This window comes from Lynx canadensis, chromosome A1 (assembly GCF_007474595.2).
Source record: "Lynx canadensis isolate LIC74 chromosome A1, mLynCan4.pri.v2, whole genome shotgun sequence".
Lineage (NCBI taxonomy): Eukaryota > Metazoa > Chordata > Mammalia > Carnivora > Felidae > Lynx > Lynx canadensis.
In genome coordinates, this window is record NC_044303.2 from 54677476 (window position 1) to 54692115 (window position 14640).

Consider the following 14640-nt stretch of genomic DNA (forward strand, 5'->3'; position numbering starts at 1 on the left):
AATAAAGTATATGATAAATTGTGTACTTCCAGATGGCTCACTCAAATGAAAGATGCCCTTACAAGTATAACCTATATGTATTATACTAATCCTATAAATTTCTACCACTTTAAAAAGTGGTGTTATTATTAAAATACTATTATTAAAAATAATATTCTACCTCTCAAGAAAATGTCAACTTAACATTGTAACATGGTAAATTTGTTACATAAAGTATACATATTTTGGTTAAAATTATGATATAGCTCAAGATGTATAAATTGTTTGTGATAATTACTCTCTTTGTATTCTATAAGGGGTGTCAACCATAAACATAAAATACCCAGTTATTTTACCACCAGTTTGTTCAGGAATGCCTAAGGTATGCAGTTTGGGACGAGGTAAGTGTGAAGAGACAAAAGGAAGGTCTATTTTTGTTAGGTTTTAGCAGGACACTGCAGAGGGTTATCTGGAACCCAAGTTCACCGGAGAAGAACAAGAGTGAGTTGGAGAGGTTTCTCACTGGCTGCAAGGGCTGGTTAGTGCACTGTTGCTGGGGCAGGGAGAGAACTTCTTTCTTTTTCTCAAAAGCAGGAGATAAAATTCCTATGCAAAAAAATGTCTTGCCTTTTTAAGGTAAGAATTATCTTCCTGGGCACTTGGGTCGCTCAGTTGGTTAAGCTTCAGACTACAGTTCAGGTCATGATCTCACAGTTCACGAGTTTGAGCCCTTTGTGGGGCTCTGTGCTGACAGCTCAGAGCCTGGAGCCTGCTTCGGACTCTGTGTCTCCCTCTTTCTCTGTCCCTCCCCCACTTGTACTCTATCTCTTTCTGTCTCTCAAAAATTAATAAATGTAAAAAATATTTTTAAAGGATATATCAGTGAAAACAAGTCAGACAATACGCCCTACCTTCATATTCTCACAATCTACTGAAGTGTTTCCTGTTTATAAACTAAATTTCCTAATGCAAAAATGAATGAATTTATAATAATTTCAATTTTGTCTTCATACACACAGAAAATAAGACAGCATTCCTTAAATAGATTATATGTGTCAATATCTACATATTTATCTCATATAATCCTAAGAACAATCCTTTATGGCAAGTACTATTTTTATTCTCATTTGGCTAGTTATAAAACTGAGGCATGAAGAGATTGAGTAAACTTGCCAAAGTCAGAAAACAAGTACTGAGGTTCAGATTAAAGCTCAGATTAAAGTTCATATTAAAGTCTGTCATCACAATACTCCCCAAATAACTTGCTATAGATACAGCCTCTCAGAGAACAAGATATGGCCTGTATATAGTTATCAGTTACTATGTTGCATAGATACTTGTAACAGTAGAACAGGGAACAATTATGGGGATATAAACACTCAAAAGAGACATAAAATGAGATTGAAGGAGGGAAGCAATTTCGTAGCTCATAGCTGATAGGTGTGTAATTAGTACCGAGCTCCCAATGAAAAGGTACTAGAAGTTACTGGCTCAATTATAGGGTGAGTTTACTTATTTTGAAGTACAGTAGAATATCTGCTTTACCAGTTTTCTATTGATGCTGTAACAATCTACCACAGATGTTGTGGCTCGCAACTACACAACTTTATTCTCTTATAATCCTGGAAATCAGAAGTCTAAAATTGATCAGCAGGGCTACATTCCTTCTGGATACCACAGGGATGAATTTGCTTCCTTGGCTTTCCCATCTTCTAAGGTCTGATAAATTCCTTGGCTCATAGCCTTCTACCTCCATAATCAAAGCTAAATATTCAGACCTTCTGCTTCTGTCTTCATAACAAATAAAATGTCCAGGACTATCTGCCTTCATTGGTAAGTTTCACCAAACAAAGAAGAATTAATACCAACCCTCCTCTGGTCCAAAAACTAGAAAAGGAGCAAATACTTCCACATTCATTCTGAGTTCAGCATTACCCTGATACTAAAGCCAGACAAAAATACAATAAAATAAAACTGCGGACCAATATCCCTTACGAATTTGGATAAGTCGAAACCCAAAAATCCTCAACAAAGCATTAGTAAACTAAATTCAGCAGAACATTTAAAAGATAATGTACCATAAAACAAGCTTTTTTTTTTATCCTAGGAGTGCAAAGGAGGCTTAGCATATGAAAATCAATCAATGTAATACAACACATTTATAGAGTGAAGGGAAAAAACATACATGATCATCTCAACTAAAATAAATATTTATCAATAATAAATATTTATTGCAGAATAAATAATTGAAAATCCAACACCATCCATGATAAAAATTCTCAACAAATTAGGAATAAATGGGAATTTCCCCAACATAATAATGAACATTAGCAGTGAACGAATCAGACAAATCAGTGAACACCCCACAGCTAACATCTTACTAAACAGTGAAGAAATGAAAGCTTTTTTTCCCCTAAGACAAGGTAGAGGATAAGGATGTCCACTTGCACTGATAGCTCTGGTCAAAGACGTTAACAAAGAACAAAAAATAAATGGCATTGAAATTGGAGATGAGGAAGTAAATTTATATTTACAGATCACATGATCTTGTATATAGAAAATTCTAAGGAATTAAGAATTACTGGAGCTGATAAACAAGCCCAACAAAGTTGCAAGACACAAGATTAACACCAACATTTCTATTTCTATACAGTAGCAACGAGCAATATGAAAAGAAAACCAGGAAGATAATTCCATTTACAATTGAATCAAAAAGAATAGATAGTTAGGATTAATATAAGAAACTGCCAGATTTGTACGCTTAGAACTAGAAAAACTGGTGACACTAATGAAATAATACCCAAATAAACAGGAAGGTACCTTGTGTTAATGTACCAGAAGACTTAATATTGTGCAAATGAGAACATTCCCCAAAAGTGATTTACATATTGAATGCAATCTCTATCAAAATCCTAATGGCTATTTTGCAGAAAAGGAAAAGCTTATTCTCAAATTCACACGGGATATGAGAGACATTAAACTGTCAAAACAATCTTGATAAAAAAGAATAAAGGTGGAAGACTCTCATTTCCTGATTTCAAAATTTACCCCAGGGCTGCAGTCATCAAAACAGTAAGGACTGTAACAATAAGGATAGACATACAGATCAAGGGAATAGAATTGAAAGTCCCATAATAAATCTATACATCTAAAGTAAATTTATTCTCAAAAGGGTGCCATGACCTTTCAATAGGAAACAAATCATTTCTTTAACAAATGATGCTGGGACAACTGCACTCTGTCCACATGATATTCAAAAATTTACTCAAAAAGAACAAAAGGATTGAAAAGTACTTTAAAAAACATGTAAACAGGGGCGCCTGGGTGGCACAGTCGGTTAAGCGTCCGACTTCAGCCAGGTCACGATCTCGCGGTCCGTGAGTTCGAGCCCCACGTCGGGCTCTGGGCTGATGGCTCAGAGCCTGGAGCCTGTTTCCGATTCTGTGTCTCCCTCTCTCTCTGCCCCTCCCCCGTTCATGCTCTGTCTCTCTCTGTCCCAAAAATAAAATAAACGTTGAAAAAAAAAATTAAAAAAAAAAAAACATGTAAACAAATGTTCCTAGCAGCGCTATTCACAATATTCAAACAATGGAAACTATCTGAATGTCTAAACAGCTGATAAATGGATAAAGAAAAGGCTGTATATCCATACAGTAGAATATTATTCAGCAATAAAAAGAGTACAGATTAACACGTTACAACATTTATTGAAAATGTCTTAAAAGATACCAGACACAAAAGGCCACATACTTATTGTATGATTTATTTTATACAAAACATTCAGAGCAGGCAAATCCAAAGAGATAGAAAGCAGATTAATATTTGCCTGGGATAGGGGGCTGGGGAGAATGAAGGGTGACAGCTTAATGGGTATAGTTACCTTTGGGGTGATGAAAAGTTTCTGGGATTGGATGACAGTGACAATTGCACAACTGAATCACACACTTTAAAAAGGTTAAAATGGGAAATCTGTATATGTGTTTTATAAACACACACACACACACACACACACACACAAATCAACACCCATAAAATTCACTCATAGACTCACCCAATGAAAAGTAACCTTCTCCAAATGCTAAACTGTACATTTATTCATTAAACAACTTTGTTTTCCCTTTTTTAAAACTTGTTTACCCAATCAACAGGTTACTAACCATTAGCATGTCCCATTTGCTAAAGGTCTCCTTTGTTGTTCTGTTTGTAACATTTTAATGAAATTCTATTTATAATCCTCTCATCTGCTCACCTCTTTGATTCTTTTTAGATGGGGACCATGGCTATCAATCCATTAAAATCTTTTTCTTTGGACAAAAAGTTAAATAATCATTTTAAACATAACTAAAGCATTATTTTTAGAATATTGCCTTAGCAACAAAAAGAATTGAACATATTTTCAGATATAATTTTATCCCCACCTCATTTTCTCAACCTAGTTACATTAATTCCCTGATTCTGTAACGTTATTAATTAAAATATATATGAATTTTGTTTCTTTTCTCCGTAATTAGTTTGCCTCTGCCATGAGGTAAACTCTTATCTCACACCACGATGATCACATGATTTTCTTGTTCTCCCAAAGACATTTCCATTTCAATCTACTTGATCTAGTTCTGCTAGATTAATCTTCCTAGACCTGCCTTTCACATATCTTTTCTCTGCTTTAAATTCTACAATGATCCCCTGCATCCTCATAATCAAGTCCAATTTCGATTGTGTGGTATTGCATGTACTTTATCAAATTACTGTTTTTACCTATGCAACCTGAGTTTTCTTGACCTTTTTCATGAATTCTCACTTCATGATGGCTAGTTTAAACATAAGACTATGTACAGCATGGTTAATCTCGGGAGTCCGAAGAAATATAACTGAGTTTACTTTCAGGACTTTACTATCTAGAACACTGAATCACAAATTTATCAGAGTCAGTTTCCATACCTATAAAATAGAAATAAAAAAGATCTCCTTCCTCTTTGCTATGTGGTTGTGAAACTGCAGTGTGTTATTATACGCTAAACACATTAAAAATATGAGTTGATATTAGTTTGTATGCATTGCCATGGTACCTTACCCTCAGCAGAACATCAACATGATATTTTCCACCAAATGTTTTAATGATGATTATTGCTCTGTTCTTTGTCTGTTTTTTCCCATCATGGCACACGCTTTTATTAAAGAGGGGAATATTTATGAAAATTTACTTGATGTGAATGCTCCTCAGGTCAGTGGAAATGGAGCATTATTTTTATTCCTGACCATTAGTGTAATCACAGTCTGGTCTTCATATCGCCAACAGAAAAGATAAATAATGTCAAACCTTGAAAACAGCTCCTACAAAAATAAAATTATACTCTAAATATGTTTATTATTTTTCATTAGATAAACTGAGTAGCAATTTATTCTAAAATACAAAATGTAGAAAATCTGACTTGTCAGTTAGCTTTTCTTTTGGTTAGCATCAATAATACCCCGATATTAAGAACGGTTCAGACTAGTTAATTAACTTATTTTGGAACGGGGCTACATCTATAATTTGGAAAGACCATCTTATAATTTACCTATCCTGAAATTCTGCTCATATGAAACAGTCAGGTTGGGTTAATAACTGTTTAGCTTAATATCATAATATTTTTTCTTTGTTTTATATTTGATTTAGTCTCCTTTACTGAATTAGAGCTATGTTTATTATGTCATTAGCCTCACTTTTAATGAGGAGAAAGTAAAAGTGAAGTCCTGGCCTTTTACATCCGCAGTGTGTAGTTTGCCAGTAACAGAGACAGAAACAGAAACACCCTGTTTCTGATTTCCTGTTAATTTTGTTGTTGTTGTTGTTGTTGTTGTTGCTTGTATACACAAGAAATGTCTGCCTATGGTCTGAATACAACAGAAGTTGGAATCCTCTTCTGCTTAACCCTTTTTTATTCTGGGTAAAATCACTAAAATGATATCTAATCAGGTAAAATATATTCTTTATGCTCGGGATAGATGGGATACTGTAGAAAAAAGAAGGCTGCCACTGAGTTCCTGAATGTGATGCTCCTCAACCCGGGTCACAGCTGTTTTGTGATTTTTTTCCCAGTTCAAGAGAACTTTTTTCAAACAGTTTTTTCCTAGAATATGAAATGAAACAGCAGGTATAGAATTGAACTGAAAAGGAATTTGGCATTGGAAAAGACCTGTCTTTAGGTATGGATGGAAAAGGTTGATTCTTATGGAAAGTCATCAGGAAATTAGAGACCCAGATATTTCCCATTCTAATGGGAGAAACAACAACAGCAAACAGCCTGAGGTTGGTTTCAAGTTCAAAATTGGTCATGTTCTATTTTGTGCATCCTACGGAAGGCTACAGGTTTAATCTTTCTTCTTTTCTTAGTAAGGTATCAGGTGCATAAGCATGAGTTGACCACACTCCTCACCGATGCACATTGTTGCCATCAGTTCAAGTCTCTTTTATTAAGTTATTCGTATGTTTATTCCTTCCATCCTCATTCTTCACTGCTTAGTGAAAATATTTTCATTTGTATACATTTATAGAGAAAATATTATTTTTTTGCATGCATGCAAAACTTTTAAGCTTGCATGCATGTTGTTATTTTTATAGACTACATTGTCTTTCTTCTTCCTTTTTTAAAAAAAAATTAATGTTTAGTTATTTTTTGACAGAGAGAGACAGAGCATGAGGAGGAGAGGCAGAGAGACAGAGAGACATAGAATCTGAAGCAGGCTCCAGGCTCTGAGCTGTCAGCACAGAGCCCGACACGGGGCTCGAACTCACAGACCATGAGATCATGACCTGAGCCAATTAAGTGTAATTCCGTGCGAAATTACAAGTCTGAGGTCAAGAGTCGCATGCTTTTCTAGCTGAGCCAGCCAGGCATCCCTATTACATTCTGTTTCAATTACATTTTAGATCCAGCGGCATTTCCATGTGCACCTCCTGCATGGTATTCTGTGGTATCATCCACCCTTTCTACATTCCCACTCTCTTAGGGATATTCAGGTTCTTTCAACTCTCTACCAACAAAACAAGTAAGCAATGACTATCCTTGTATATGTCCCCCAAAGGGCATGTTGATCATTGCTTTGTTGTTCGCGCTAAGGAAAAGAACTGCATGACATAAGGTCTGCATAAGTCATATTCAATTCTGTTAACAACTGCCAAATAATTCTGCAAATTGGATTTACTAGTGTTCACTCCTTCCATTGAGCATGTGGATCCTGTTAACTCATATCCTTCTCATAACTTGTCTAATTCTTGTTACTCTAACAATTACAGAATATTTTAAAGGTGTGATTTGAAATACTCTGATTTCTTATATGTGCAATCATCTCTTCACAGATCTTATATCCTGTTACACTTCCTATTCTGGATAAAGTCTGTTAATATATTTGTCCATGTTTCTATGACATTAATGAATTAACACGTGTATGTATGCGTGTCTGTGTGCATGTGAGTGTTTGAGAGAGGGAAAGAAACAGAGGAATTGTGGGTGTTATTTATACTTACCATAAACTTTAGCATCACATTATGTTTGATGTTATGAGTAATTCAAATGAAGACCTGAATCCTGTTCAAACAAAACTTATTATTTTGCTTAGAGATACAAAATTTTCTGATGCACACACAATTTGTAATTAGAAGGCAGTATGCAATAGCATGCTATACAAGTGGAAGAACAGTGATGGATAGAGGTCACCAGTACACAGATCACCGCCCCCTGGGTTGGCCAAGGAAGGATCCTAAGCAAAATCCACACCTAAGTCAGCATAAATTGAGGCACGGAAGAGTTTAATGTATTTCTGTGCAAAAGCAAAAACAGAAAATAGCATGCTTATCCTCTACCTTCCTTTTCTTATTTCTATCCAAGCTGTTCTCCCAATATTTTTACCTCTTTGCATTCAAATCCTGTTTTTCACATTGATAAGTTTAAATTGATAAGCTTCTAAAATGTATTTTTAGTAGAACACTTGCCCAAAGAAAATATGTATGTATAATTAAGTTACACACACACACACACACACACACACATGCGCGCACACACACACATGCACACACAAACATACACACACACAAACTTACCAGATCAAAGCAGTTCCACTCTGATTGCATGGGAGTGGGGGCAGGTACATTAACGCCACCTGCTAATCACTCTCTTTATGGGCCTCCTGGGAACTTCATAGGAAAATTAGTGTCCAGCTCAAAAATATTTTAAAACCTTGAGATAGATTTGTGTATATTATAGGGGATAATAACCTACTTTACTTTTAATAGATATTCTACTATAATTCATGTCCCAAAGCATCTAAGTTAATAAGGAGGATAAGGTAACAGAGTTTCATAAAGTAGCCAGAACTCTGTGATTGCATAGCTAACAATCTATCTTCCACTTTTATTAATAGAGTGTGTTTTATTTGGGGGTACTTTAACAGAGTGGGGTCAATGGGAGCTGCTCTTTGACACTACCATGGACTAAATCAGACAACTGACTGTATTAAGAATGAGCACAAATTTTCCCATGCTCAGTATGCACATTAGTTTCCAATAGTTTTAGAACTGTTAAGAATGTATTTCTCAGAATGAAGGATATATTTGTCCTTCCTGTACAAAAGCCAAAACAGAAAATCTCATGCTGGACTTTCCCTTTTTCTTACCCCTACTCAAGCTGTTGTTCCCCTAAATTTTTCTTGTCTCTTCTTTTTCAAATTTGACATCTCCTTCAAATGCCCCCCTACTCAACAGCCATACCTTTATTCATCTCAAAATATGTATCTGAACTGTCCTGAGCCAACTGCTTTGTTAGTTAACTGGTTGTCTATGTATTATATTTGTTCAACCTACAAGCTTCAAGCCAGGAATCTTTTTCTATCTTTCCTATTGTCTATCTTTTAAACGCCCTGAATTTTGTTGAATCTGCCAACATTGTTGAGCACACAGTGCATTCGGTGTACCATACATGTAGAGCATTGATTAACTAAACATTTGAACCTTTGACATATATAGTATTAGTTAAATCACTAAAATGATTTTGCCTAGTTAAAGCATCTCTTCTATATTCCAAATATTTATAATGAATAAAAGTGCTTAGAGTGTGAAATTTCCATTAGTTTATAACTAGTGTCAATTCTTTTTTTAGTCCTTAGCTTAAACGACAGAATCTACATTCAGGAATATCTTCATGAGGTTACACCTGTCAGGTGGGTCTGTAAAACCCAACAGGTCCAGCCCATAGCCATCATACCATTGTGACAAACAAAACCAGTAGATGGCACTATCACTTAGCAAAACCCAACACTGATTTTTTTTTAGGTCTTTGTGCAATAATCAGACTATCCTTAAAATTCCCCAATAGAATGAGCTGACAAAGACCTTGCTTAGCCACAATCAATCATTATTCACTAGTAGGTTAAATGGTTAGATATACGTGATTGCATCAAGCTCAGAATAAAACTTTGACATAATTTTATATTTGTTGAACATTTATACTTTTAGCATATTGCTGCCTTTTGTGTCCATTATACAAACACATAATTGGAGAATCACATTAAAATTGGTTTTTAAATTCACATTTGATAATGTAAATTATTATCCTTAAAATATTTTTCTTAAATTTAGAGAGGGTACAGTCTGTTTTATATAATTATAAATGCTGCATGTTGTTTGAGACCCTTACAAAGCACCTGGGTTCTGACATATTTTGTTTGTATTGTGTAAGTTCTCAAGATATATATCTTTATATATACATATATCTTTGCTAACTTGTTTTGCTCAGATAATAATGTGCCTAGTTTCATGGATCTATCTTTACTGACACTGCAATGCCGCTCATGTTATAGTTTATTTTACCAGGTTAAGTGCCAGACTTAAGTAGAGATGAAATGCTAAAAATAACAGAGATTATTTTACAATAAGCATTATAGATTTCCTTAAGTCTCATATTTTATGTTTTGCCTATTGACATTGTTTTAATTCTTGCATATAATATTTAGATGGCTGAACATAACAAAAAAATAAGGCCCCAGTGATGTGTTTGAAATTGAAGGTAGAGAGGCTTGTAAGAAGTGAATTAGAGTTTATGGTGGTTATTGTGGTTTTATTTCACTTGTTCTGTTTTCTCCAAAATTCTTAAGACAAAAGGGAATGCATCATGCTAACTGTTCTTATGATTAGTATGTTGCCCTTTTTAATGAAGTACAAACAAGAATGACAGTTGTATGAAAACATGTCATGGGGTATATGTAATATGTATACTTAGAAACCTAAATGTGAATATAAAAACAACGATCTGCTTAGCTCTAATAAATCTAACTAGCGAGTCGGATGCTTAATGGAAATGAATTGAGTAAAGCTCCAAGTGTATCCACTGGAGTAAATCAATGTTCTAAATTCTGTAGAAAGCAACTGGAGTGTGTCACACAAGCATCCAAAGAAAACAGGTGGTGATTTCAGATTTCCCAGGTGAGAATTACAATCAAGTTGCAATTGTGGGTCTCTCCTGTATAAGAGCAAATATGGATTGTTCTTTATAGTCATGCTCTGCTGGTGTTCTGTTTGCCGCAGACGTTCGCTTTTCAAGCGACATCTCCTTTACAGGCAGATAAATTCATCTTTTTTGCCAAAGACATTCGTAATTGTCAGAGCCTTTGCTGGATTTTTTTTTCCTTTGGACTGGGGTGAATCAGTTGTTTAAAGAGTGAGAAAATGCTCACACATTTCTTCTTTCTTCCACTAGCTGTAGCTGTCTTTCATGCTTTATGAAATGCCCCCTGCTAATCAAAGCCAAATAGTGCATAATGGACTTTCCTGAAAGCTGAAATGTATTTATCCTAAGTATGAGGCATTTGAGCAGTCTGTGATTTAATCTTTGCTATTTGTTTTCCCTTATCAAGTGATTGACAGGATGAGGCAACTGCAATCCATTTTTCTGATTAATATACTGTCATGCACTTTGATTTCCTCCATATGAAGGTTACAAAGACTAGGTGGTGCCACCAAGGAAAAGACAAGTTCTCATAAAGGAAAATGCCAAATGCATTCTGTTTTGTGGAAGATAGCTGAGGCTGTAAAGTTTAATGAAAGAATCAGGGTCTTGGGAACCAGAGAAGCCTGGGAATAGGCTTCAGCTGGCCAACTTACACGGTTTAGACAGTTGTCTCAGCATATGGTATCATTCTAGGAGGCACTTTACTCGCCCACTCATCCTACCATGTTAATATTATTAAATCAATATCAGTTTACTGGCAAATTTACAATTATAGTTGGCAGCATTTCTGTTTCTTGTGGAAATAAGATGATATGTATCTTCTAATGAATGAAGTTAGTTTTAGATTCATTGAAATAATGTAATCCTGGGGCATCGAGGTGGTGCAGATGGTTGAGCAACCAGCTCAGGTCATGATCTCATGGTTCAAGAGTTCAATCCCCATATCTCACTCGCTGCTGTCAGTGCAGAGCCTCCTTCGGATCCTCAGTCTCCCTCTCTCTCTGCCCTCCCCCTGCTTGCACACTCTCTCAAAAATAAACAAACATTAAAAAAATAAGGTAATCCTTACGGACTTCTGTTTCGTTACTGGAAAATCCATTTATCGCTTCTTACCTAAAGGGGTTGTGGTGAGCACTGACTGTGATGGCATACGGAAAGTGCCTGCCACATAACAGAGTTCATTTAACATTAATCGTGATCTTGTGTTCTTTTCCAAGCGTAATCAACGCAAAGGTTGTGAAATGGCAAATCATTACAAGAAGGGATTTTTCTATACTTCCACAAATGAAAACAAATATTTCATGAGATTAAAGTAAGCTAATATTCAAATTTTCCTTTTGAAGTGGGAAAGCTGAAGGGATTCCATTTTAGAAAGGCTCCATCTCTGTTTTTCTGCTATGCCCCATTTGCTCATGTTCCATATTTTGCCTCTGAATAAGCCAAAAAAGCTGTATACCCATTTCAAGGGAGAAACAAGAAAGCTAATCATTCTCTGAGTTTTGTCATAGGCGCAAAACACCTGATGACACTTAAGAAGAGCCACATCCCAAACATGTTTCAGAATATTAGCTTCAAATAAACTTCTGCTGATGCTGGCATCAATACCCCTACCTTCGGTAATTTTCGGACTAATGCCTCTTATTCACCTGACACTTCTGATTAAACCCTACCATGGATTCCTAAAAAAACATGTATCCTAGATCCTTTTCCAATAAAACCCCTCAGCCCCAAGCACTGATGAGACTCATTCTTTCCTTTCCAAGCTTCAAAGATATTCTATCAGCTATTTTCTGTCACTCATGCTGTTCACTGAACTCTGTTTTCACTTTCTCTGACTTGAGTTTGGTTTCTATCCTGCATGAAGCCAAGGACCCTCTTGGCTGGTCCTACGAAAACTTCTGGGTTTTTGGACTCAGCCTGCCTGCATCAGTTTCTCCTCTTAAATTATTCTTTGATAGCATTGAAAGAAGGAACTTTTATTTTCCAGTTTATTTTCCCTTTGGAAGTCAGGTTATTGATTATAGTATTTCCAGAGCATAAGATAATCAGATAATTATCATTCTATAACTTATTGCTCAGAGATCATAAACTGTTACTACTTACTATATTTATTACAGGCACATCAACATTAGTAAATTATTCAAGCAATAGACAAAATAGTGTTCATTGGCTTCTATTCATATTCTACTACTGAACTGATACTGACCCTCAATGATCAAGCAATTTAATATTGTATAAACCTGTGACATGCTGAAAATGAGAAGAGTGACTTATTTAATGTGGTTTTTACATGAGAATTAATGGCTACAATGTATCATTCTAAACTTGAAAATATTTTACAGTGCCACTGTGTGACATTGTTAAGGTGGAATGGATAGACATCACTCTGAGATTTGAGGTAAGGCACATTGTATTTTGCATTAATTAATACTTGCAATTCATGTTCAGTAAAATTCCAATGTTTATTTCCAACACTGTTCATGTTTTACTTATGCTTATATCTCAAAAACAATGAACCCTTACAATGAAGTGAGTAAATCAGGGTGCTTTAGGGTTATGCGTGGATAAAATAATCACTTCTATGATAAATGATTTGTCCATCTTATTAATTTTACTTTTCATTTATTTTTTCAATTTGAAAGTAGTTATTTATTAACTGACCAGATTACAAAAAGTAATCATAGTAGACACCTTGGTTCATCTTTATAATAAGTTTATTGAACTGATCTTCCCTGTTGCCAGCATTTCCACCTTCTACAGAATGGGTGGTCTTTTTCTTCATTCTCTCTCCTGGAGATGATAATTTGAAGGGCCATAAAAAGTTGTTTGCTTCTTTGAAACATTTTCCAACAATATAGATCTCATGGTTCAGATCCTCCATGCAGATGATGCCATATTTACCAAGAGATCAAACAATCAATGTGTTATCTGTCAGGACAATTCATTTCTTATTGACTTTGCCATAACCATACTTGTACATCAATTCATTCACCAACTTCAGGTTTGGGTACTCTCCTCACCCCCATGTATGGTTACACAATCCTTAGCATGTTAACAGAAGCCTTGTTAAGTTTAACAAAGGTGACATTGAACATCTGGTGAAGGCAAAGAAGCTGCAACACCTTTTGAAACTTTAGGCTCACACCATTGATACCTTTGACCCTGATGACAAAAGCCAATTTAGTTCTGCAGGAACATAGAACTTGCCAGTTTTTCTTGCCATCCCAGCCATTTGAATCTCAGGTTTGTATAACTGCTTATATGCTTGTGGTAATGCTTAGCTTTTTCATAAATGAACTTCCTCCTTACCATTCGAAGCATCTTTTGGGCAAACTTCCTTCCCAGATGCTTGATCTTCAACTCTGAAATTCCTTCGCTTTTTTCCTAAGGGTTTCTAGCACAGCAGGAATCTCCTTTTCCTTCTCTTCTGCACCCTCCATGGTTCCAGCCAGAAAAGCCATCTTATTAATTTTAAATAAAATTAATCCTATATTTAATCCTAAAGAAACTTTCAAAGTTGAGAAATCTATTTTAACATACAAGGTTTAGTTTTAACCAATAGTTTTAATATTGGTGATAATTATGTAATCAAAAATTATGCTTTGGTCAAATTATGTAGTTAGTTACAATAGTAACTTTTTTTTCTCAGTAAGTGTTCCTTCTAAAGTGTTCCTTCCTTGTCTAAAACTTTGACTACAAATACAAATTCATTTTTATATTGACCCTGAGACTATTTTTTTCTGTATATAGGAAATGAAAAACAAAACAAAACAAAAAGAGAACAACAGAAGACAGACACTTGGCAACAGCAGTTATCTTTAAAAGTCATATTCTTCTAGGGGTGCCTGGGTGGCTCAGTTGGCTTAGGCTCAGGTCATGATCTCACCATTTGTGGGTTCAAGCCCCATGTCCGGCTCTGTGTTGACAGCTTGGAGCCTGGAGCCTGTTTCAGATTCTGTGTCTCCCTCTGCCCCTCCCCAACTTGTGCTCTGTCTCTCTCTCAAAAATAAACATAAAATAATTATTTTAAATATAAAACTAAAAAAAATAAAATCATACTCTTTTAGACAAGCTGTTCTAAAATAGTAGATTTGAGGATGAAAGCTGAATAATTGTAAGTGAATGAAAATTACATAATGGCTACAGAAATGGGAAAAGGGGTGAAGAGAAAAGAGGACAA

The 14640-nt window shown here is 35.3% G+C and overlaps 1 pseudogene; it reads right to left on the reverse strand.

Moving 5' to 3' along the window:
• Positions 1 to 13125: 13125 nt before the first annotated feature.
• On the reverse strand, positions 13126 to 13900 carry LOC115508529 (annotated as a pseudogene).
• Positions 13901 to 14640: the final 740 nt, after the last annotated feature.